This window comes from Heterodontus francisci, chromosome 2 (genome assembly GCF_036365525.1).
Source record: "Heterodontus francisci isolate sHetFra1 chromosome 2, sHetFra1.hap1, whole genome shotgun sequence".
Taxonomy (NCBI): domain Eukaryota; kingdom Metazoa; phylum Chordata; class Chondrichthyes; order Heterodontiformes; family Heterodontidae; genus Heterodontus; species Heterodontus francisci.
Window position 1 is genome coordinate 88391089 of NC_090372.1, and position 25328 is coordinate 88416416.

The 25328-nt window shown below is 42.4% G+C and overlaps 1 protein-coding gene across 3 annotated transcripts in view; it reads left to right on the forward strand.

Annotated features, from left to right (window-relative positions):
- The first annotated feature begins 18566 nt into the window (after positions 1–18566).
- The window catches only part of LOC137385236 (zinc finger protein 385D-like), an 812282-nt gene continuing 805520 nt past the window's right edge, over positions 18567–25328 (forward strand). For all 3 annotated transcript variants that reach the window (XM_068060224.1, XM_068060229.1, XM_068008611.1), the window contains exon 1: positions 18567–18610. The gene's annotated coding sequence lies outside the window, so the exon portion shown is untranslated. The remainder of the gene's footprint in view (positions 18611–25328) is intronic.

Sequence of the window (25328 nt, forward strand, 5' to 3'; positions counted from 1 at the left end):
ACTATGGCATCAAGGAGTATGAGCAAAACTGAGGTTTACAGGGGTTAGTGGGAAAACCCTCCAGTGCCTATAGTCATACCTCGCACACAAAAAATGACTATGATTGTCCGCGGCTAATCATCATTGTCCCAGAGTATCAGTACCAGAGTTCCTCAGAAAAGTGTCTTTGGTCCATCAAGCTTGTCCCTCCTTTGTGGGCAATCCAGGGCCCCCCGCTCCCCACTAGCAATGGCCACCCTTGCGAGAAGACCCACACCACCATACTCTGTCGCTGGGGCCTGTCTGAATGGCACCGGCAACCCCAACCCCACTCGCCTGTCGCAGGATGATCTTCACTCTTCTTTCCTTGTACTGCAGAGTCTGCTACAGTACCGGCAGTGGACACTGCTCCTAGTGGCACTGCTGGTACTGCAGAGCTGCCGGCCTTCCAATTAGCCGGCAGCTCTGCAGGAGGGAGCTCGTCCCTTAAAGGGACGGCGTCCCCAAAAGCAGTTAATTGGCTGCCCATCGTGGAATTGCAATGGGGATCTGATGGAGGGCCGAAACAGGGTCTCTCCCCACCTTCCAGTCTGCTGCTGGGACCCCCATGGCCAGAATAAAATTCAGCACGTTGTTAATCTTGTAGGAAAATTAGTGGAGAGTGAGAATGAGGAAGGGAAACAAGTTCTAAGAGGAGACAGGTGAATGGAGAAAAGAATTAAATATCAGAATTCTTCTTCATATTAACTTAGAGTAAAAACTTGTAAAAGCAAAAGTAATTGGAGATACAACAATATCATTACATCACCGATTGTGTCATTTCGTGCACTTCTGTTTCTACAACATTGCTGCTAAACTGTGAGACATGTTACCATCAACACCTTTTCTTTCACCATTCCAGCCACCATTTTACATTCCCAGTCATAGGGCCATCTGAGTGACTCACCAGAACTGCAGTGACCCCATCTGACCAATTCAGAAATGGGCAGGTTGATCAGCAATTATGGAATCATGTTGGATTGTTTATGTGTATTTTATTACTTATGAGAGAAGAAACAGATGGCATATGGGTTTTTACCTTATTATTTAGACTGTGGTCTGGTAGAATGATGTTGTTTTCAAGCAGAGTGAGAAATATCTGTTTTATTTTTGCCACTGTATAAAGCTGTACAACATATTAATGTGGAGGAGGGAAAAGAATGCTCCTATGGACATGAGCTATCAGCCTGAAGGCTCCTTCACACTGCAGCTGAACAGCTCTTAAAATGCTTTGTGAAAGCCTGCAGATTAGCTGTGCTTAGAAGCAGTGATTTGATGCAATTTCAGACTGCCTGAATTGCTGTCCACTGTCACTGTAGTGCTGTGTTCTCCTCGCAGACCTGTTCATGCAGTTTCCTTACTTGTCTTTACACCAGCTACGACCACTGATAGTCTTTGCATTGTTTTAATATTGGCTTTGTACAGTCAGATTGTCGACTGCGAAGAAACCATCCATCCAGAGGGTGCAGACACCATAGTTAGTGGTTTATTTAGATCTGATACTTCACAGTGTAATTCTAACTGCCTGTGTGAAGAAAATAGGCAAAGCTCAAGAGACACTGCTCTATTCATCTCTATAATAGCTCTATAATAATTGCCACTGGAGGCTTAAGAAGATCTGTACAGCTTGGTCCACCTTTCATTAGCATTGAACGCAATGCTTCTGGGTGAGTTATTGTGACCGAATAACAAAAGCTGCAACATGAAAGCAAGCGTTGTTTCTTTGACTGTGCTGCCTTCCATCACGCTTTCACCTAGCATAATACATTTGCAAAGTGCAGTAGACTTGAATGAAGAAGAGGTAGCAGTCTGCTCATAGTGTGCCTTTCCTTGTGGGCTACAGAGCCTGGTTTTCAGTGTCTCCATTAGAATGCAATGTTTCAATGTTTTAGTTGAATGATTTCTTCCTTGGTTTAATGGGTTTGCATAAAAGTCTATAGAACACGGTTACATTATTTGATTACAGTATATTTCAATGAATGTAATGGCAAATGCTTATCTGTTATTGTGTTCTATAGTTGGAAATACTGCTCAGATTGTGACTTCATAACTGCATTCACTTTTCGGGGGAATCTATTGCATTTTAAATATTTTAATTTTTTATTGTCCTTAATGAATAGGTTTTGATTTAATTATTATTACTGTTTAAACATGTTTATTCTCAGTGTTATTGATTACTTTTCTTTAAGATGTGCTAAAGCTGCGGGTAAATTACATTGATCTACAGCATGCAACGTAGTGTATTGTGGAATACTCAAGATTTATCAGGCTCTAAGTAAGGAAACAACAGTTACTGGATGGTTTTCATGTTTAATACTGATGTGAAACTTGCACCTGCCTTCTGTTGTAACATATATAATGCAAATGCAATAATATCAAATTAGCCCTTAACGGTACGTATTCTGCCCATAAATATATATTACCCACACAAGTGTGATTTATTATTGTAGGCTAGAGCCAGAGTTAGTAAGCCTTGGCTAATTGAATTTATCACCCCACTTTGGACCCCAATACTTTTAATTGGGTAAAGAAATCTATTTTTTATTGGATGTTTTCTGTGCGTAAAGGTAAGATGATAGTGCTGGGCAGTGGAGCATTAAATTCATGTAGAATACGGAATAGGGTCCTTAACTTTGAGAAAGGTATTTTCCATTTGGACGGAAATCAGGGCTCTCTGTTGTGGAAGCTGCTGTCTGTCTGTTGATTTCAACATCAATTTGTATTTATCAACATTTTATATAAAAGAAACTGACTGCATTACGAATTGCAGTTGTTCACCTGATATTTTGAAAAGAGGATTATCAAATACAGAGCTGTTATTTATTCTCTGGTATACATTGTAAGATAGCATATTTGCTAAATAGATGAAAAGGGGTATTCTAGTTCCTTGAAATTCCACAATAGTCTAAGTACTCCATGATTTCTCTAAAATTGAGCAACTTCCTGTATGAAAGAAAAATCTCACCTGGGTCCTCCTAAACAGACTCTTCTTATTTTTACACCACTTTTCAATCATGAGTTGTTAAGCTGTTAAGGGAAACAAGAGAAGAAATAATGGAGGCTCTGGTCATCATTTTCGAATCCTCTCTGGTTACAGGTGTGGTGCCGGTGGACAGCTAATGTTGTACCATGGTTTGAAAAGGGAGAAAGAGATAGACTGAGCAATTGCAGACCAGTCAGCCTAATCTCTGTGGTGGGAAAATGACTGGAAAAATTTCTGAGGTACAGGATAAATCTTCATTTAGAAAGATACGGATTAATCGAAGACAGTCAGCATGGATTTGTTAAGGGAAGGTCAGGTCTGACTAACAATTTGAGAAGGTAACAAGGAGGATAGATGAGTGTAGTGCATTTGTTATTGTCTATATAGATTTTGATAGGGTCCCACATGACAGACTGGTCACAAAAGTAAAAGCCCATGGGATCCAAGGCAAAGTGGAAAGTTGGATCCAAAATTGGCTCAGAGGCAGGAAGCAAAGGCTGATGGTCAATGGGTGTTTTTGTGAATGGAAGGCTGTTTCCAGTGGGGTTCCTCAAGGCTCAGTACGAGATCCCTTGTTTTTGTGGTAGATATCAATGATTTGGACTTTAATGTTGGGGGTATGATTATAAAGTTTGCAGATGATACAAAAATTGGCTGTGTGATGGATAATGAAAAGGAAAGCTGTAGACTGCAGGAAGATATCAATGGACTAGTCAGGTGGGCGGAAGAGTGGCAAATGGATGTCAGTCTGGAGAAGTGTGAAGGGAAGTAGCATGAAGTCCAGTTCGACTGAGTCCTGTGAGACAGAGTGCTTAACTCGGGGACTTTGGTAAGTAAGGAAATTCAGTGCAGTGAAGGAGGAGATGCTGTTCTGGTCTTTTACAGAACAAGGAGTGATCCAAGAGAGGGAGCTGGAGACAGCGAGACCTGAGAGCTGAAGCCCAGAGGCGTTAATTAGGTGAGCAGGTAGGTGATTGGTTGGCGAGTTTTAAGGGTTATTTCCTCTCTAAACTGTGGCAATAGTTTAAACTAGCATTAGGGAGATATAAGCATTGTATGAAGCTTATAGCTTAACTAGTTAACCTACTGAATATAATTACAAATAATCGTTGAGTGATACTTCTAAACTTGAAACCTAATTAGTTAAATAAAACCCAATAAAGATGGCAAGGAAAGTGATGTATTGTAGCTGTAGGATGCGGGAGCTGGTGGACACCACTATGATCCACAGCAAAAGTGTCTGTAGCTCGAGGAACTTCAGCTCAGAGTTGATGAGCTGGAATCCGAGCTTTGGACACTGTGATGCATCAGGGAGCGGGAAGGTTACCTTGGCACTTTGTTCCAGGAGGCAGTCACATTCTTTAGGCTAGGTACTTCAGATTTGGTCTGTGGTCAAGGACAGGAGGATGTGACTACAAATGAGACAGGTATTGGGATCCAAAAGGTAGCACTGGAGGAGCCTCAGCCCTTACACTTGTCCAACAGATTCGATGTTCTTGCACCTTGCGTGGATGAGAGCAGGGACTGTAGGGAGGATGAGCGAACTGAGCACAATACCACGATGCAGGGGGCCATTCAAGCGAGGGTACTAAAAAGGAATGTGATCATAGTAGTAGGGGACAGTATAATTAGGGAAGTAGATACTGTTCTCTGCAGCTGAGAGCGAGAGTCCCGAAGGATGTGTTGCCTGCCCAATGCCAGGGTTAAGGACGTGTCCTTGGGGCTGGAGAGCAACTTGGAATGGGAGGGGAAGGATCCAGTTGTTGTGGTCCACATGGGTACCAGAGACAGGTAGGATTAAGAAAGAAGTTCTGCTGAGGGAGTATGAGCACCTAGGGACTCAATTAAAATGCAGAACCACAAAGGAATAATCTCTGGATTACTACCTGAGCCATGAGCAAAATGACATAGGGTAAATAAAATCAGTGAGTTGAATGCTTGTGTCAAAGATTGGTGTGGGAGAAATGGGGTACAATTCATGGGGCACTGGCACCAGTACTGGGGTGAGAGGGAGCTGTACTGTTGGGACAGCCTTCACCGAAACTGTGCTGGGACCAGTGTCCTGGCGAATTGTATATCTAGGGCTTGTAGCAAGAGCTTCAGACTAAATAGTTGGGGGAGGTTCACATGAGGCGAAATTTGGAAAATTAAAGAGAAAGGACAAGGCAATAGTGCAGGGTAATTCTAACCAGAGTGTGACAGGAAAGGACGGAGGTGTAAACTTAAGAGTGCACCAGCAAATATGGTTCAGAGGGAAAAATGATAAAAAGACAGAATTAAAGGCTATTTATCTGAATGCACGCAGCATTCGTAACAATTGATGGCACAAAGAGAAATAAATGAATATGATATGATAGCCATTACAGAGGTGTGGTTGCAAGGTGTCTGAGGCTGGGAACTGAATATTTAACATTTTGGAAAGATAGGAAGAAAGGAAAAGGAGGTGAGGTAGCTCTGTCAATAAAGGATGAGATTAGTACAGTCGTGAAAAATGATCTTTGCTCGGAAGTTCGAGATGTAGAATCAGTTTGGGTGGAGATTAAAAATAGAAAAAGGAAAGAAGACACTGGTCGGAGTAGTTTATAGACGCCCTAACCTGAGCCACACTGTAGGACAGAGCAGAAATAAGGGTAGGCAGTGGCGTAGTGGTATTATCACTGGACTAGTAACCCAGAGACCCAGGGTATTTCTCTGGGAACATGGGTTCAAATCCCACCACAGCAGAGGTGGAATTTGAATTTAATTAATAAATCTGGAATTAAGAAAGCTAGTCTAATGATGGCCATGAAACCACTGTCGATTGTTGTAAAAACCCATCTGGTTCACTAATGTCCTTTAGGGAAGGAAATCTGCTGTCCTTACCTGGTCTGGCCTACATGTGACTCCAGACCCACAGCAATGTGGTTTACTCTTACATGCCCTCTGAAGTGGCCTAGCAAGCCACTCAGTTGTACCTAACTGCTACGAAGTCAATGAAAAGGAATGAAACTGGACGGACCACCCAGCATCGACCTAGGCACCGGAAACGACAGTGGCAAACCCAGCCCTGTCGACCATGCGCCTGACATAGTCATACTCACGGAATCATACCTTACAGACAACGTCCCAGACATTGCCATCACCATCCCCGGGTATGTCCTGTCCCACCGGCAGGACAGACCCACCAGAGGTGGTGGCACAGTGGTATACAGTAGGGAGGGAATTGCCCTGGGAGTCCTCAACATCGACTCCGGACCCCATGAAGTCTCATGGCATCAGGTCAAACATGGGCAAGATAACCTCCTACTGATTACCACCTACCGCCCTCCCTCAGCTGATGAGTCAGTACTCCTCCATGTTGAACACCACTTGAAGGAAGCACTGAGGGTGGCAAGGGCACAAAATGTACTCTGGGTGGGGGACTTCAATGTCCATCACCAAGCATGGCTTGGTAGCACCACTACTGACTGGGCTGGCTGAGTCCTAAAGGACATAGCTGCTAGACTGGGTCTGTGGCAGGTGGTGAGGGAACAAACAGGAGGGAAAAACATACTTGACCTCGTCCTCACCAATCTGCCTGCCGCAGATGCTTCTGTCCATGACTGTATTGGCAGGAGTGACCACCGCACATCCTTGTGGAGACAAAGTCCCACCTTCACATTGAGGATACCGTCCATCGTGTTGTGTTGCACTACCACCGTGCTAAATGGGATAGATTTCGAACAGATCTAGCAATGCAAAACTGGGCATCCATGAGGCGTTGTGGGCCATCAGCAACAGCAGAATTGTACTCAACCACAATCTGTAACCTCATGGCCCGGCATATCCCCAACTCTACCATTACCATCAAGCTAGGAGACCAACCCTGGTTCAATGAAGAGTGCAGGAGGGCATGCCAGGAGCAGCAACAGGCATACCTCAAAATGAGGTTCAACCTGGTGAAGCTACAACACAGGACTATCTGCGTGCCAAACTGCATAAGTAGCATGCGAAAGACAGAGCTAAGCGATCCCATAACCAACGGATCAGACCTAAGCTCTGCAGTCCTGCCACATCCAGCTGTGAATGGTGGTGGACAATTAAACAACTAACTGGAGGAGGTGGCTCCACAAATATCCCCATCCTCAATGATGGGAGAGCCCAGCACATCAGTGCGAAAAATAAGGCTGAAGCATTTGCAACAATCTTCAGCCATAAGTGCCGAGTTGATGATCCATCTTGGCCCCCTCCTGCAGTCCCCAGATTCACAGATGCCAGACTTCAGCCAATTCGATTCACTCCGCGTGATATCAAGAAACGACTGAAGGCACTGTATACTGCAAAAGCGTTGGGCCCTGACAATATTCCAGCAATAGTACTGAAGATCTGTGCTCCAGAACTTGCCGTGCCCCTAGCCAAGCTGTTCCAGTACAGCTACAACACTGGCATCTACCCTGCAATGTGGAAAATTGCCAAGGTATGTCCTGTACACAAAAAGCAGGACATGTCCAACCCGGCCAATTATCGCCCCATCAGTCTACTCTCAATCATCAGTAAAGTGATGGAAGGTGTCATCAACAGTGCCATCAAGCAGCACTTGCTTAGCAATAACCTGCTCAGTGATGCTCAGTTTGGGTTCTGCCAGGGCCACTCAGCTCCTGACCTCATTACAGCCTTGGTTCAAACATGGACAAAAGAGCTGAACTCAAGAGGTGAGGTGAGAGTGACTGCCCTTGACATCAAGGCAGCATTTGACCGAGTATGGCATCAAGGAGCCCTAGCAAAACTGAGGTCAATGGGAATCAGGGGAAAACACTCCACTGGCTGGAGTCATACCTAACGCAAAGGAAGATGGTTGTGGTTGTTCGAGGTCAATCATCTGAGCTCCAGGACATCACTGCAGGAGTTCCTCAGGGTAGGGCCCTGGGCCCAACCATTTTCAGCTGCTTCATCAATGATCTACCTTCAATCATAAAGTTAGAAGTGAGGATGTTCGCTGATGATTGCACAATGTTCAGCACCATTCGTGACTCCTCAGATACTGAAGCAGTCCGTGTAGAAATGCAGCAAGACCTGGACAATATCCAGGCTTGGGCTGATAAGTGGCAAGTAACATTCACGCCACTCAAGTGCCAGGCAGTGACCATCTCCAACAAGAGGGAATCTAACCATCTCCCCTTGACATTCAATGGCATTACCATCGCTGAATCCCCCACTATCAACATCCTAGGGGCTACAATTGACCAGAAACTGAACTGGAGTAGCCATATAAATACTGTGGCTACAAGAGCAGGTCAGAGGCTAGGAATCCTGAGGCGAGTAACTCACCTCCTGACTCCCCAAAGCCTGGCCGCCATCTACAAGGCACAAGTCAGGAGTGTGATGGAATACTCTCCACTTGCTTGGATGGGTGCAGCTCCAACAACACTCAAGAAGCTCAACACCATCCAGGACAAAGCAGTCCGCTTGATTGGCACCCCATCTACAAACATTCACTCCCTCCACCACCGACGCACAGTGGCAGCAGTGTGTACCATCTACAAGATGCACTGCAGCAATGCACCAAGGCTCCTAAGACAGCACCTTCCAAACCCGCGACCTCTACCAACTGGAAGGACAAGGGCAGCAAATGCATGGGAACACCACCACCTGCAAGTTCCCCTCAAAGTCACACACCATCCTGACTTGGAACTATATCGCCGTTCCTTCACTGTCACTGGGTCAAAATCCTGGAAATCCCTTCCGAACAGCACTGTGGGTATACCTACCCCAAATGGACTGCAGCGGTTCAAGAAGGCAGCTCACCACCACCTTCTCAAGGGCAATTAGGGATGGGCAATAAATGCTGGCCTAGCCAGTGACGCCCACATTCCTGAATGAATTTTTAAAAAAAAATCAAGAAATAATAGCGGCCTGTAAGAAAGATACTGCAATAGTAGTGGATGATTTTAATCTTCATATCATTGGACAATTCAAATTGGCAAAGGTAGCCTGGAGGATGAATTTATAGAGTGTATTTGGTACAGTTTCTTAGAACAATACGTTCTGGACCCAACCAGGGAGCAGGCTATTGTAGACCTGGTAATGTGTAATTGGAAGCAATGCAGAGAAGGTTCACTGGGCTGATTCCTGGGATGAAGGGGTTTTCTTATGAGGAAAGGTTGAGCAGGTTGGTTCTATATTCATTGGAGTTTAGAAGAATAAGAGGTGAATTTATTGAAACATATCAGATTCTGAGGGGGTTTGACAGGGTAGGTGCTGAGAGGATGTTTCCCCTTGTGGGGGAGTCGAGAACTAGGGGGCACAGTTTAAAAATACTGGGTATCCCTTTTAAGATGCAGATGAGGAGGAATGGAGCCTGGGTTATTGAATATATTCAAGGCTGAGTTAGGCAGATTTTTGATCTAGAAGGGAGTTGAGAGTTATGGGGGACCTGCAGGAAAGTGGAGTTATGGCCACAATCAGATTCACCATGATCTTATTGAATGGCAGAGCAGGCTCTGGGGGCTGAATGGCCTACTCCTCTTATTTCTTATGATCTTCGGTAATGCATTTGGGGAAGGCTAAGAAGGTGAGGTAATATACAATAAATGGTCGGATGCTGAGAAGTACAGAGGAACTGAGGGACTTTGGAGTGCATGTTCACAGATTCCTGAAGGTGGCTGGGTAGGTAGATAAGGTGGTCAAGAAGGCATATGGGATACTTGCCTTTATTAGCCGAGGCATAGAATATCAGGGGGAGGTGGTGGTGTAGTGGTATTATCACTGGACTAGTAACCTGAACGCCCAGGGTATTGCTCTGGGGACATGGGTTCAAATCCCACCACAGCAAACAAAGGTGAAATTTAAATTTGGGCGGCACAGTAGCACAGTGGTTAGCACCGCAACCTCACAGCTCCAGCGACCCGGGTTCAGTTCTGGGTACTGCCTGTGTGGAGTTTGCAAGTTCTTCCTGTGTCTGCGTGGGTTTCCGCCGGGTGATCCAGTTTCCTTCCACAGCCAAAGACTTGCAGGTGGATAGGTAAATTGGCCATTGTAAATTGCCCCTAGTGTAGGTAGGTGGTAGGAGAATGGTGGGGATGTGGTAGAGAACATGGGGTTAATGTAAGATTAGTATAAATGGCTGGTTGTTGGTCGGCACAGACTCGGTGGGCCGAAGGGCCTGTTTCAGTGCTGCATCTCTAAATAAAATAAAAAGAAAGAGCAGGGAGGTTATGCTGGTTTAAAACGCTAGTTAGTCCACAGCTGGAGTACTGTGTACAGTTCTGGTCATTGTACTGTAGGAAACAGGTGATTGCACAAGAGAGGGTACAGAGGAGATTTATGAGGAAGGAGGTTGCCTGGACTGGAAAATTTTAGATATGAGGAAAGATTGGATAGCCTGGGGTTGCTTTCTTTGGAACAGAGGGGACTGAAGGGAGATCTAATTGAAGTGCATAAAATTAGGAAGGGTCTAGAGTGGATAGGAAGGCCCTATTCCCCTGGGTCGAGGGGTCCATAACCAGGCAGCATAGATTTAGGGTAAGAGGTAGGGGGTTTGAGGTGAAACTTTTTCACCCAGAGGGTGGTGGTGATCTGGAATTCACTGCCTGAAAGAGTGGTAGAGGCAGAAACCCTCATAACATTTAAAAAGTACTTGGATATACACTTGAAGTGTTGTAACCTATAAGGCTACTGACCAACAGCTGGAAAGTGGGATCAGGCTGTATGGCAAGTTGTCAGCTGGCACTGACACAATGGGCTGAATGGTCTCCTTCCTTGCTGTAAATTTCTACAATTCTCTGATTTCTAGGATGAATGTTGTTAAACTGTGAACTTGCACCTACGGGAAGCTAGTTTCAGTTGGCCAAAGCCATGTCAATTGGGAGCTATAACGGAGGGAGACACAATCAATTTATTCATGTCAAAAATTGAAGTAAACCAATCAAACCCAGAAGATTATTCTTAAATTAAATATCATCTGTAACAGTTACGGAAGTACTGTCTTTTCAAAGAAATATGTTTACTCAAGGAGATCACATAATACTCCAAGTGATCTTCAGCTCTTTAGGGATGTTCACACCAAAATTAACTCATGACATGTTACAAGCATACCGATCTTCATTTTTTTTCCATTTGATTGGCGTTTAACCAATTAAAAGATTAAAACATTTAAGGCAATCTTTGCTTTAAAAAGTGTTATTTCACCCACTATAAAATAGATGTTAGGATCAGAGAGAGAAAACAAAAGTAGCCTAAATATTTTGAACTTGAAAAGAAAATTATCAGTATTAGAATAAAGCTTATTGTATAAATAAAGAAAAGGTGAAAGTGATAATGAGAACAGTACAGTAATAAAGCTTTACTGCTGTGACATTTGTGTTTATTTCTGAATCATAGTCCAGTGTCTGAACTGAGAAACTTGCAAAATCTGGTCCACCCAGTGAGACAGATGTTCCCCTCAGCTAACAGCAGTCCGAAGCTTATGATAACCAGTATATAGTAGGTGTTCAAACAATACTACTATATGTTTAAAAATGTTCTGTGCTTCTGACCACTTGCATGATATTATAAACATCAAGTGTAAAAGATTCACAGAAAATTACCTTTTCAGTTACAAACAGAAATTGAAGAAAGCCACTAAAATAAAAGCAAAATAATGCGGATGCTGGAAATCTGCTATAAAAACAGAAAGTGCAGAAAATATTCAGGTTTGGCGGCATCTATGAAGCGAGAAACAGAGTTAATGTTTCAAGCCTGTGACCTTTCATTAGATGTTGCTGGACCTGCTGAGTAATTCCAGCACTTTCTGTATTTATTATTGAAGAAAGACACTTTGTGCAGGCGAAAAATTAATTTAGTATTCAGAAGGTTCATATAAAACTTGTCTTTGGACAAAATCTGGTTTAAAAAATGGTGTCTACTGTGACCATATTTATGTAAATAGTTTCTGACCTGCAAGCTCAGCATGTGGCTTTTAATAAAGTTTTTGACTGGCATGCCATTCCATTTCTATAAACTGTCAGATAGCTGGGGCACTGTGGCTTATGAGATTTCCGACTTGATCTTGTCATCATTTCTGTAGAAGAAGAGCCACAGAGTTCAGAGGAAGCTCCTTACAGGTACTGAGGATAGAAATAGAATGGAAAGCCCACTTTGACTGAATAGGGCTATGCTATGCCACAGTATTTTGTACAGCATCTATTAAAATTATTGTCACAAAATGATATATTGATGTGATCGTGCATTAGATAATAATTTATTTTTGGAGTATTTTTTTTGACTGTCAGTCCGTTAATATCTGACACTGAGATGGAGACCTTAAGCTCAGACAGTGATATCAATCAAATGTGTGACAGTTACACTCATTACCGTGACTAGCTTTTGGAACAGCTACTGACGATCTACTCATTAATGTAACGATCATTACTCAAAAGAGCCCTGTAGCTCAGACTAAAAGTCTGATTGAGTTCATTTTGACCACATCCAGGTGTCAAAAGAATTCCAAAATTCTGAACCATTAGTGGCACCCAGTCCAAAACATGTAAGGTGAAATGATTAATCTTTCTGTAAAAACACACAGAATTTAAAAGCAATACTACGTAATGAGAAGCTACTTCATGTTATTGTCAGGTACAAGAAGCAAAGCACAATGGAAGTGGTTTATGTTACATTTAATCAGCAACCTCTTCCTCGTTTTCTATCACAGTTATCTGAGTACTAAATTTGTTATTATTGATTAGACATTTCATAGTCCCTTTGGAGATCTCCACTGGATGTGCATGGTAACAAATTCTGATGCTTTCCAGATAATCCCAAGATAAATGCATAAATAATTACAGTTCATCATTTGTTGTCCCCTAGTATACAATGGATAGTGGCAGATCGCATTGCTGAAATTTATAGATGCTTCTCCCTTTAAAGATGTATTGCAACATTCTGTGATGAGTTTCATAATAAAAGCTTTTGCTGAAATTCTTTAAAATTCTATCATGCCTTGAATTATTTCACGTCTATAAGAGGCCTTCTCAATGATTATTGCTGATGCTTCTGGAATCATCCATTTATTTGTGACCTTGCATTATGTAAATTCTGCCAGATTCTTAAGGGAGCAATGTGCTCAAAACTCTGCCACTAATCCTCATCTCTCAAAGAAAAGCAGGGTGTCCACTCATAACATAGACAATATTCAATACTGATGCACCTTCTGAAGTGTCTGAAACAGTACCCCTATCAAATACGCAGAAGAAGCATGAGAAGAAATCCCACAGTCACCTCAAATGAGGCAGAACATAAATTTCAATGCTGCTCCATACATAGGTCCTTTGTTATGATGCACTGTAAACAGAATAAAACATAGTCAGCATAATTTGTTTGATCTTGTCACACGATCCAACGGCAGTTACATTAAAGGCTTTTGATAAAAGCTGTAATCACTGACCAGGTCAAGCAGTCACTCTGATATCCTCCCAGATCTAGTGGGTGGGATCCCAGTTGCATTGATAATGGTGTGCACATTCACCCTGATAAGAGATTGACCCCATCTCTAGGATTTAGAAGGGCTGTGATGAGAACACACCAGTGGTTGGAAGTTTAACCCCACAGCTGTCCCACAAATTCTACCTCAGATTTCTGAAGGTGCAAAAAGATGTAACGTGGTGGACGGATTTGGGAAGGGAATTCTGGAGAGTGGGAGAGTAATAGTAAAAGGTTCTGCCACAATCGTACCCTGGAGGGAGGGAAGAGCACCAGTATCAGCAAAGGAGAGCCAGTGAGCTTAGACGTAGGGCTGGAGAAAGTTGCAGTGGCAGGATGGGTGAAGGTATAGAGGGATTTGTAAGCTAAGGTGAAGATTTTGAAATTAATGCTTCAGGAGTCAGCCAACCCAACCTTTGTCCTCCCTCACCAAGCCAGCTGCTGCTTTCTCCCAGAAACGGCCAAGCATCTGACTGGTAGCATTCAATGAGGCCTGGCAGTTAAAGTCTTCTGTGCAGGATTGCCATTCATTCCTACCAGGAGTTAAAATCGGCCCTAATGTCTAGTCTCATTTTCAGTACTCCCATTTTAATTGTGGAATTGACCAGCTTCCTATTTTGTTGTCAATTTGTGAACAAATCCCTATTATATCAAATAGCGTACTTAAGTGGCTTTGTTTCACCTTTTCGTCTGAGCTGATTACGATTATTCAAGCTTTACATTTCTAATCTTTACAGTTTCTAAACTTATTATAAAGGAGGAAGAATCAATATAAAAGATCACTCACCAAAAGTGTAGTTGTCCCCATTCTTTATAAGATGTTATCTACACACCAATGTTCTCACACTCCTTCTCTATGACCTTGGGTGAGATAAACAGAGACAGCTTCAGGTTTGAGGCAGCTATTCTGAAAGCAATCAGTGTTATATATTTTGAAGGAGAGGATCAGGACAAGTTGGTGAAAAAGATTTATTGTTGTAAAGAATACGTTTTAGAAAGGCTTGAAAAACAAACAAACATGGTACTGGTCAAAATGACTATTTTTGTTATTGAAGCAGTGGAGTACTGATCAATGTTTGAATAATTTACCAAGAATTGCTATGCTGGGTCAGGATTATTCTCAGATCAGGATTTCTTTAAATTGATGATAAAAGTAGTTAGATTTCAGAGCTTGGTACATAATCTATTTATTCATTCAGCTGTCCAGTCTAACAGGAACAGATGGCACTTAACAGAAACATATTTTCACAAAAAACAATCAAATTTCTACAGTAATATAAAAGCAAAATACTACAAATGATGAAAATCTGAAATAAAAACAAGAAATGCTGAAAATACTCAGCAGGTCTGGCAGCATCTGTGCAGAGAGAAGCAGAGTTAATGTTTCAGGTCAGGGACCCTTCTTCAGAACTACTTTCTACAGTGTTTCATTAGTCATGAGTGGATTGACTACATTTATAGACATCCAATAAGATCATTTTGAAGATAATTTAAGCCATGCATTCCATAAAAAAAGGTTGAAGTTGCATATTTGGACCTGGTATGTACTTCTCTGGAGTTAACTATATTATGGGCTAAAAATTGGCTTGCACCCATTTTTGGGTGTGGGAGTTGTGATTCATGATTAACGTGCCCATTCCTGCTGAAGCAGGCAATCTCCTAATTTGCTTGATTGTAGCATGTAGCTGAGCACGATCAACAAGTGGGCGGTGGTGGGTGGTGGTGCTGGGGGCCTGACAGCGTGCGAGGTTAGCATGTATTCCAGCAAGTCTCCAGCTCTTAAAGGCAGTCTGTCCCTCTTAAAGGGGAGCTACACTAACAGAAAGGAAGCGGCAGCTGAATGCCAGTATTGTCATTAGCTGCAATTGGAAACAAAGGAAATGGAGCACTGGGCCAAGTGAGGGCACCCAGGTTCACGGATGCAGCACTGGAGGCCTTAGTCATGGAGGTTGATGGGTGGAGAGAGGTCATGTTCCTGCAGGAGGCCATCAAGGAATGCCGTCTGAAGGGAATGGGAACAGGTGGCCAGGGAGGTCAATGCAAAACCTCAAGCAGCTGGCAGCAGTTCTGGGAAATATTAAATGACCTCATGTGGGCGGTCAAGGTCAGTAAATGCATTTTCACGTGATGTCTCCTAACTACCACACCACCGATCTCTCACGCTGCTCAATGCACCACACCCCCTTTACTCACCCATCAGCAGTCCCTACCAATCAGGACTCAGGCCTTACATTCAGATACTCCATCTCACCCTCACACACTTTCCAATAATGCCAGCTTCACACTCACATCTTGCTGCCTGCACATACCTCCAGCTATTCAGCTGTGACAGGCACATCACCCAAACCCAGTGCAACAGAATCACTGCCATTCTTCCATCTCTCTTGCAGGACAAGGTGGCACAAAATAAAAGGGAGCAGAGCAGAAGCGATAGGGGACAGGAATGCCTGAATCCACTGATCCTTGTGGAGGAGACGGTGCTCTGCATCATGGGTCCGGCTGCGACAGAGTCCGCTGCATCTGCTGTTGCAGAGAAAATTCAGGATAACAGTATGTTTCTGCCTTATGCCCCTTCTCAACTCACACCTCACCTTCATCCTGCTATCTTCCATGATGTGCAAACTGCAGATGGTGTGACAATGGACCTCATGCTTTCCACTCCAACTCCCTCCTTCCCTCACGCCACCCTCTTCTTCTGATTTTCTGCTTTCAAATACCCAAGACCTGCCACCTGCCCAGCCACAGCAGCCTCAGGAGGTAAAGAGAGAGCAGCAGCATAGCATTGATGAAGAAGCACTGTGACTTGATCTTACATTCGCAGCGACCAGCTCAGATACTGACAGTACGCAAACTTTAGAGGGAGTATAGAGTCAGGATCAGCACATGTGAGTCACTGGGCAAAACTGGGCTGCAGCCAGGTCAGGGGGAAAGGTAGTGCATTACCAGCTCTGGAGGGCTGGTTCACAGATAATTTTGCTTCAGGGAACTCAGATAAAGGCCTCAATGGGGTGGCATACAGGACAACAATGATGACGATGCATACTGAGATGCTTGGTGCATTGGCAGGCTTGCCAGACAGCCTCCTGTCACTGTCAAAGAGCATGGAAGCATCCGGCTCCAAAGTGGCAGAGGGTATCACGCAGAGCTTGGAGCCCATAGCCAACTCCATAACAGCACTTGTGGATATACACCATCTGGTGGCCGATATCTCAGCTTCCACTGCAGCGCAGGTGGAAGCCACTCAAACATCACACCTGCAATGGAGACTCGGATAGAGGTCATGAGATGCATGTTTTGGTGCCATGCCAGCTCAGACTGCTGCATTGGATTTAATTTTTTATTCATTCTTGAGATTTGGGCATCGCTTGGAAGGCCAGTATTTATTGCCCGTCCCTAATCACCCTTGAGAAGGTGGTAGGGAGCTGGCTTCTTGAACCACTGCAGTCCATGTGGGATAGGTACACCCACAGTGCTGTTAGGGATGCAGTTCCAGGATTTTGACCCAGTGACAGTGAAGGAACGGCAATATAGTTCCAAGTCAGGATGGTGTGTTACTTGGAGTTGAACTTATGGGCGGTGGTGTTCCTATGCGTCTGCTGCCCTTGTCCTTCTAGTTGGTAGAGATCGCGGGTTTGGAAGGTGCCGTCGAAAGAGCCTTGGCGGGTTGCTGCAGTGCATCTTGTCGATGGTACACACTGCTGCCATTGTGAATCGGTGGTGGAGGGAGTGGTGGTGGATGGGGTGCCACTGAAGTGGGCTTTGTCTTGGATGGTGTTGAGTTTCTTGAGTGTTGTTGGAGCTGCACTCATCCATGCAAATGGAGAGTATTCCATCACACTCCTGATTTGTGCCTTGAAGATGGTGGACAGGCTTTGGGTGTTAGGAGGTTACTCCTCTGGCCTGCTTGTTTAGCCACAGTATTTATATGGCTGGTCCAGTTACGTTTATGGTCAATTGTAAATTCCAGGAAGTTGATGCTGGGGGAATTCAGTGATGGTAATGTCGGTGAATGTCAAGGGGTGATGGTTAGATTCCCTCTTGTTGGCGATGCTCATTACCTAGCACTTGTTCGGTACGAATGTCACTCGCCACTTATCAGCCCAAGTACGAATGTTGTCCAGGTCTTGCTGCACACAGACAGCTTCTGTAACTGAGGAGTTGCGAATGGAATGGTACTGAACACTATGCAATCATCAGAAAACATCCCCACTTCTGACCGTATGATGGAGGGAAGGTCATTGATGAAGCAGCTGAAATTGGTGGGGCTTAGGACAGTACCCTGGGGATCTCCTGCAGTGATGTCCTGGGGCTGAGATGATTGACCTCCAACAAGCACAACCATCTTCCTTTGTTCAGCTGATAGTGATTAGCACATGCGTACACTGGACCTATGCAGTTCAAGTTCCAGCTAATTTGATGTCAAGATATAACCATTCTTGACACTTCCAGTGCATGCTTCCTACCATGGAGCACCATGTGGGCCACACCAGAAGCACAACACTTTTCTTACTTAGGGTCTTCCACAGCGCCAGCATCAGTGGCGCTACAGAGCCCAATTTTGCAGTCTGTGTATTTTTCTGTATTCGCAACAGTGCTAGAATTTGGCATCTATTCATAAAAAAAGAACTGAAGCAAAATGGGAGTACATAATGGGCAAACGCAATCTTCATTTAAAGAGAAAATTCCCCACCCTTTCCTGTCCCACACTATGATGTTTATTTGACTTTGGATGATCATCTACAGTGCATAATCTCACTTTTTCAAAGAGGTTCTCTTGCTTACCATCTAAAATTCAGATGTTATTCCGACGAACTTCTTGACATCAATCCTAAATTTACCTTTCATTAGTTTGAACCTGTGCATTTTAATTTAAAGTAATTTTCTGGATTTGCTTTTGCCATACCAGTTACCATCCTATATACCTCAATAAAATTACTCAAATGCCTTCTTTCAAGGTTGAAAAGTCTAGCCTTTTCCAATATTTTCTCATAAATAGGCTTTGACACTTGGGCTCAGTCTTGAGGCTCTTTTCTGCACTATCTTCAACACTTAAATGTCGCTATTGTTGCTAGGTGACCAGAACTGGCACAGTACACAAGGTGCCCTCTGATCAGAGTACAGTTCTTTGACTTGTATTTTGCTGTATTCAACATTCTAGTTGTTTTGTTCGTTGTTGCTCTGCATTGGCTGGATATGGTGAGTCTGCAAAACCTCCTAAATCTTTTTCAGCTTCATCCTTAGTTATTTCTATACCACTCATGGAGTGTGTGTGTCATCTGGACTCAAGGATCAGAAAAGCAGTTTCAAAATTAGCAGTTGATGCCAAATTGGGGGCAGTAGCTAATACAGAGGAGGACTGTGATAAAAATATAGGAAGACATGACTACAATTTCAGAATGAGCAAGTAATTGTCAAATGAACTTCAATACAGATAAGTATGAAGTAGTGCATTTTGGTAGGAAGAATAAGGAGGCCATATACTCCTTGGAAAATAACTGTCTAAATGGAGTAAAGGAGCAGTGGGATCTAGGGGTACTGATACACAAATCACTAAAAGTAGCCATAAAGATTTATAAGGTCATAAAAAATCACACACTGGCTTAATTTTTAGAGGGATAGAATTGAAAAACAGTGAAGTTATATTAAAGCTGTATAGAACCTTGGTTAGATCACACTTGGATTGCTGTGAACAGCTGTGATCTCCATATTATAGAAAGGATATAGAGGCACTGGAGATGATGCAGAAAAGATTTATGAGAATGATACCAGAACTAAGAGAATAAAGATATCAGGAAAGATTGAATAGACTGGGATTCTTTTCTCTAGAAAAAAGACTGAGGGGTGAAAGACTGAGGAGTGATCTGATAGAGGTCTTTAAGATTATGAAAAACATTTGCTGGGTGGTCATAGAGAAGATGTTTCCACTTGCAGGGGAGACCAGAACTAAGGGGCATAAATATAAGATATAGACTAATAATTCCAATAGGGGATTCAAGAGAAACATCTTTACTCAGAGACTGGTTAGAATGTGGAACTCAGTAACACAAGGAGTAGTTGAGGTGACTAGCATAGATGCATTAAGGGAAAGCTAGCTAAAAGCATGAGGGAGGAAGGAATAGAAGGATATACTGATGGTGTTAGATAAAGAAGGGAGGGGGCTTGTATGGATCACTAACATTGGCATGGATCTGTTGGGCTGAATGGCCTGTTTCTATGATGTAAATACTATGTAGCCTATTTTTTCTTCCTATATGCAGTACTTTGCATTAATCTGTATTAAAGTTCGTCTGATGTTTTACCCACAGACATATTGCTAAGTTGCCTCCTCTGATTCCACTGTCCTTCCAAGATTGGAATTGTCTGCAAATTTGACTAATTTACATTGTGCTTCTGAATCCAAGTCATTGATGTAAATTAGAAACAGCAATATTCCCAAAGCTGATCCACAGATATTACCTTGCATCCTCCATTGTTTTCTCCCCTCAGCCAATTTCTTATTCATTTAAAAAAAATTTGCCAAGATTCCCTACAGCTTTCAGCCTAATTTCGTATGAAACTTTCTCCAATCCCAATGTCTAAGTAAAATACGTCATTGGACTTTCCAAAATTCACCTGGGATATAATTTTCTCAAAGAGATCAGCAACTTCTGCTGAATCCATGTTAATTGCCTTTAACTAGGTTATTAGTGTAAAATCATCAACATTATTCTTTGTAATCAGTTGCATTATTTTACATGGGATAGAAATAAGACTGATGGGGCTGCAGTTTCCTGTGCCTGTTTCTAAATATGGGTACCACATCAGCCTATTTCCACTCTATTGGTCCATCTATGGTGCCCAGTTTTCCCTTGTAATGGTTATCTCCCTAGTCTCTTAGCAATCTGGGATAAATGACATATCTGCTTAAGGATTTATTGGGTCAGAGCCCGTTTAGCCAATATAGGATTTCCCATGTCATTTACCTAGAGTTCTTTACCTTTGCTTCGATCATTAGTGTTTTGGAAGGGTTTGCTGCCCATGTCTTTCTCTGTGAATATTTGTAGTAAGTAACTATTCAGAATATTTACAATCTTGTGTTTATCTTTTTTGATCCTGGTTCTCACCTCACCTCTGATAGCCCAATTACCACTGAAATACTGAAAGACTTTCTCACTCTACTATTTTCCCTCTGCAGCAATTGTTTCTTTTTGAGGTCGCTCTTTGCCTTTCTGACCACCTTTTTATGTGTTTCTGCAGCTTCTTGTATTCATCCTAGTGAATCTCTTCCCCTTTCTCCCTGTGGGATTTACAAAGTTTTTTTGTCCTCTTTATCAAGAGTGGGATCGGAGGACCAGCAGCAGACTGCTGCATTGGAAAATGAACAACATATAAGACCTCATTCGTAAACAGGTTCACAGTGAGCAAGGCAGTGTTGGCGTATAAGTGACCCATGGAGACATTAATTACCTCTTAAAAACATATATCTTTTTGATTAAAAAGGTAAAAATAAGTATTGAATAAATACAAATTAATATTTTTGATTAAAAAGTTAAGAAGAGGTATTGCATAAATACACATATATCAGAAACAGTCAAACAGCAGAGAAAGAATCGATAAAAACACAGTTTTCAAGTTATAAAATTACAAAGGGAAGGTGAGACAGGAGGCTAAAAAGAAAGAAAATTAAATTTCAAAATAAAAATAAAAGCTATGATCAATCATGATCATATTAAATGGTGGAGCAGACTTGAAGGGCCAAATGGCCTACTCCTGCTCCTATTTCTTAAACTGCTACAAGGATTTCAATCCTGCAGCAATGCGCCTGCACCCAATCAGAAGCATTGATAATACTGGGAGCTTGTCGAGAATATTCAACTTGTGCTAACCCAGGAAAATCCTGTGGGTTCCACGCTGTGTCAGTCAACCAGGCACAACTTCTGCTCCACTGCACTTACAGCATTGATCACTTGCAAAAGAACAATCCAGGCTACAGAGTTTATTACATTGTTTTCAGCTGTTATATTACTTAAGTAAATACTGAAACCACGTCCATGAAATTTTGCATTGTCTGATAGCTGGTTTGGACTATAGTTGTATCACATTTGGTAAGTTAATTATATTTTTTGTAATCTGTATGTATGGAATTTTTGAATTGTGGAAATTTTGCTTTTATGATCCGCGAAGTGCACTGACGCACTCCTGTAATGGATGAGTTGGTCACTGGGGTCAGTTATTGTGGTTTACGGGTTACAGATAGGAAGGACTGGCTGTTCGGGGGATGACCAGACTAGCAACATGATCAACAGAAGCAAAGTGATAAATAAATCTATGTAATGAAATAAGTGTAAGGTAGATCAAAGAAAATGTAGCAAGTGAAAAGAAAAGCGATTGAGAGAGGGGGATAAAATGGGAAAGCATGGATAGATGGAAACAAACAGTGTTCTTATTTTCCTGGTAGTACCTTTATTTTAAAGGTAGTGTTGTGATCTGTGCAGGGGTGTCATAAATGAGAGCCAATTGGCAAGCTCATGCTGGGGTTTATTTTCCTCTGGTAACATATTAAAGCTTCATTAAACTGGGCTACTGACTTCATTAAACAATGCACAAAAGAATTGTATGTGAATAGTGTGTTACCAGAGGAAATTATCACCCTGCTGGGTTTGTAGTATAAAAGTAGCCCTGTGAAAGAGAAATGGTCCAGATTTTGTGATTGCAGTGATGCCAAAACTGTCTGCGTTTGCTGTCATTACTCTATGAAAATGACAGTAACTTCAGGCACCCACACATGTACAGTTAAACACAGAATCCAGAAATTGCTGGTGATTCCCCGTTCCTCCAACGAGTGAGCTGTTGAAGTCCTCTCAAATTAAAAACAATTAGAAAGCACGGAATTGATTTGAACTTCCACTTTTTATACTACTATTATCACTGTAAGAACCTTTGGAAAAGTTGCATGCTGTTGAATGAGGTGTAACTGGGTTTTTTAAAATGGCGAAATCAGTCATAATTAATGATGAACAATTTTTCTGTCCCCAAAAAACAATTTTATATTTTTGCTATGTCAAATTTCTCCATTCATTAGAACATAAGAACATAAGATATAGGAGCAGGTGTAGGCCATACAGCCTCTCAAGCCTAATCCGCCATTCAATAAGATCATAATCACCTAAGAGCATAAGAAATAGGAGCAGGAGTAGGCCAAACAGCCACTCAAACCTGCTCCACCATTCAATAAGATCATGGCTGATCTAATTCGGGCCTTAACTCCACTTTCCTGTCTGCCCCCGCCCCCCCCATAACCCTTGATTCCCTTGTAGATCAAAAATCTGTCTAGCTCAGCCTTGAATATATTCAATGACCCAACCTCCATTGCTGTCCGGGATAGAGAAGTCCAAAGATTAATGACCCTCTGAAAGAAGAAATTCCTCCTCGTTTCCATTTTAAATGGGTGACCTCTTATTCCGAAACTGTGCCTCCTAGTTCTAGATTCGCCCACGAGGGGAAACATCCTCTCAGCATCTACCCTGTCAAGCCCCCTCAGAATCTTCTATGTGTCAATAAGATCACCTCTTATTCTTCTAAACTCCTATGAGTATAGACCCAACCTGCTCAACCTTTCCTCTTAAGACAACTCCTTCATCCCAGGAATCAACCTAGTGAATCTTTTCTGAACTGCCTCCAATACAAGTTTACCCCTCCTCAAATAAGACTAAAAGTGTACACAGTACTGTAGGTGTGGTCTCACCAACACCCTGTACAGTTGTAGTAAGACTTCCCTACTTTTATACTCCATCCCCCTTGCAATAAAGGTCAGCATTCTTCTGCCTTCCTAATTATTTACTGTACCTGCATGCTAACTTTTTTGTGATTCATGTGCAAGAATGCCCAGATCCCTCTGTACTGCAGCATCCTGTAGTCTCCCTCCATTTAAATAATACTTGCTCTTCTATTCTTCCTACCAACGTGGATAACCTCACATTTTCCCATATTATACTCCATTGCCAAATTTTTTTCCCACTCACTTAACCTATCTATATTCCTTTGCAGATTCTCTGTGTCCTCCTCACAAGTTGCTTTCCCACCTATCTTTGTATCGTCAGCAAATCTGGCTACAATACACTCTGTCCCTTCATCCAAGTCATTAATATAGATTGTAAATAGTTGAGGCCCCAGCACTGATCTCTGTGACACCCCACTAGTTATAGTTTGCCAACCTGAAAGTGCCCCATTTATCCCAACTCTGTTTTCTGTTAGTTAGCCAATCCTCTATCCATGCTAATAGATTACCCCCAACACCATGAGCTCTTATCTTGTGTAGTAACCTTTTATGTGGCAACTTATTGAATGCCTTTTGGAAAACCAAATACACTACATCTACTGGTTCCCCTTTATCCACCCTGCTGATTACATCCTCAAAGAATTCTAATAAATTTGTCAAACATAATTTCCCTTTCATAAAACCATCTTGACTCTGCTTGATTGTATTATGATTTTCTAAATGTTCTGCTACTACTTCCTTAATGATGGATTCCAATGACAGATGTTAGGCTAACCGGCCTACAGTTTCCTGCTTTCTGTTTCTCTCCTTCCTTGAAACAGGTGTTACATTTGCTGGTACTTTTCCAGAATCTAGGGAATTTTGGAAGATTACAACCAATGCATCTACTATCTCTGCAGTCACTTCTTTTAAGACCCTTGGGTGCAGGCCATCAGGTCCAGGGGACTTGTCAGCCTCTAGTCCCATTAGTTTGCTGAGTACTTTTTCTCTCGTCATAATGGTTATTTTAAGTGCTTTTCTCCCACAATAGAAATTCCAAAGATTTTTAAAATAATACAATTTTTAGAGTTTGTTTCTGATATTTCAACTTTGACTTTAATCCCCTGTGTATGTCCCAATCATATTTCACTTTCTGTAAAATTATAAGAAATAAATGATTAAAACCTTCTTGTTACTTCCTGGTTTACTGTTTATGAGGATTCTTCCCTGTGATTGACTGTTTACCCTGTTAGATGACACCACTATTGCTGGATGCTAGATATCACCTGCAGTCAGCTAACATCAGGAAAGGTGAAATCCTCATCACAGAACTCACTAGATCATTGTGGGCAGCTTTCTTTGAAGTCAATGGTGAGCGCTGTCAGTTCACCGCTGACTGAAATATTTAGGCCAATATCATACAGCTGTTATCTCACTGCTCTAAAAACAAGTTGATGATGCATCTGCTAAATTCTACAGTTATTTTGTAGGTCAGGAATTGCCAAAATACTCTGTGAGAGAACGTAGCCAAAAAGCTGTTTCTTCTGTGCTTTTTTTAACAACTAATTCTGTAGAACCTCACTGAACAGCCTACAACTTAGGTGGAGTTTTATGCTGTCTCCTGCAGCGGGTTTGTAGGCTGGGAGAGCATAAAATTGGTTGGATGGTAGCTGGAGGGGGACCCTGTCTCTGCCATGATTTAGTTCCGGGTGGGAAGGCCTGTGAATGGTCTCCCACCCTGCTGCCAATTGAGGCCCTTAACTAGGTAATTAACCCCCAATTAAGGCCCCCCCCCTGCAGCCACAATTACCCATGTGGCAGGTATAATGAGTTCTTTATGTTGTCTCATGCAACATAAATGAGATGCGTGGAGTCCAGTTTGCTGAAGATTTCAAACAGGTTTATGAATAGCTAAACTATTATATACGGTACAGAGCAAACTATTTACAGAACCCTCATCTGGATGTTATAGTTGCCGAGTGACTCCGGCTTGTAGTTACAGGACTACATCCTGGTACTAGCTCATTAGCATACTGAGTTCTTAAAGGGACATCACTCTTAAGGCGAGCATACAACATCCCCTTTCTTTCCAAAGATAAGTTTTGCACGCTATAAGTGAAAACACATAACATCAGATGACAGGATAGAGATTACAACATTTACAGGTACAAGGATTGG